Raw genomic sequence first — 358 nt, forward strand, 5'->3', positions numbered from 1 at the left:
TGCAATATGTTATTTTTGTATTCAAATGTAATCTAAAAGGGGGGCTAATGTGCTTATGAACCATTGTAATGTATTGCTATCGAATCACTGAATTTGATCAAAATAAAGTATCGCAAGTCAAGTATATACACATATTGATAATATATTTATATCTGTGGTGCAACGATATAGCTTATTGGTTACTGTAACATACATTCACATGCACAAACTTCAATTAAGCACGTCAATTCGTAAGCACTCACACGCCTTTTTCATCCTCATGCACCTCTCTCTTTCTCTCTCTCTGTCTCTCTCTCTTTCTCTCTCTCTCTCTCTCTCTCTTTCTCTCACACACTCTCTCTCTCTTTCTCTCACACAC

This window comes from Priapulus caudatus, unplaced genomic scaffold, assembly GCF_000485595.1.
Source record: "Priapulus caudatus unplaced genomic scaffold, Priapulus_caudatus-5.0.1 Scaffold117, whole genome shotgun sequence".
NCBI classification, from domain to species: Eukaryota; Metazoa; Priapulida; class Priapulimorpha; order Priapulimorphida; family Priapulidae; genus Priapulus; species Priapulus caudatus.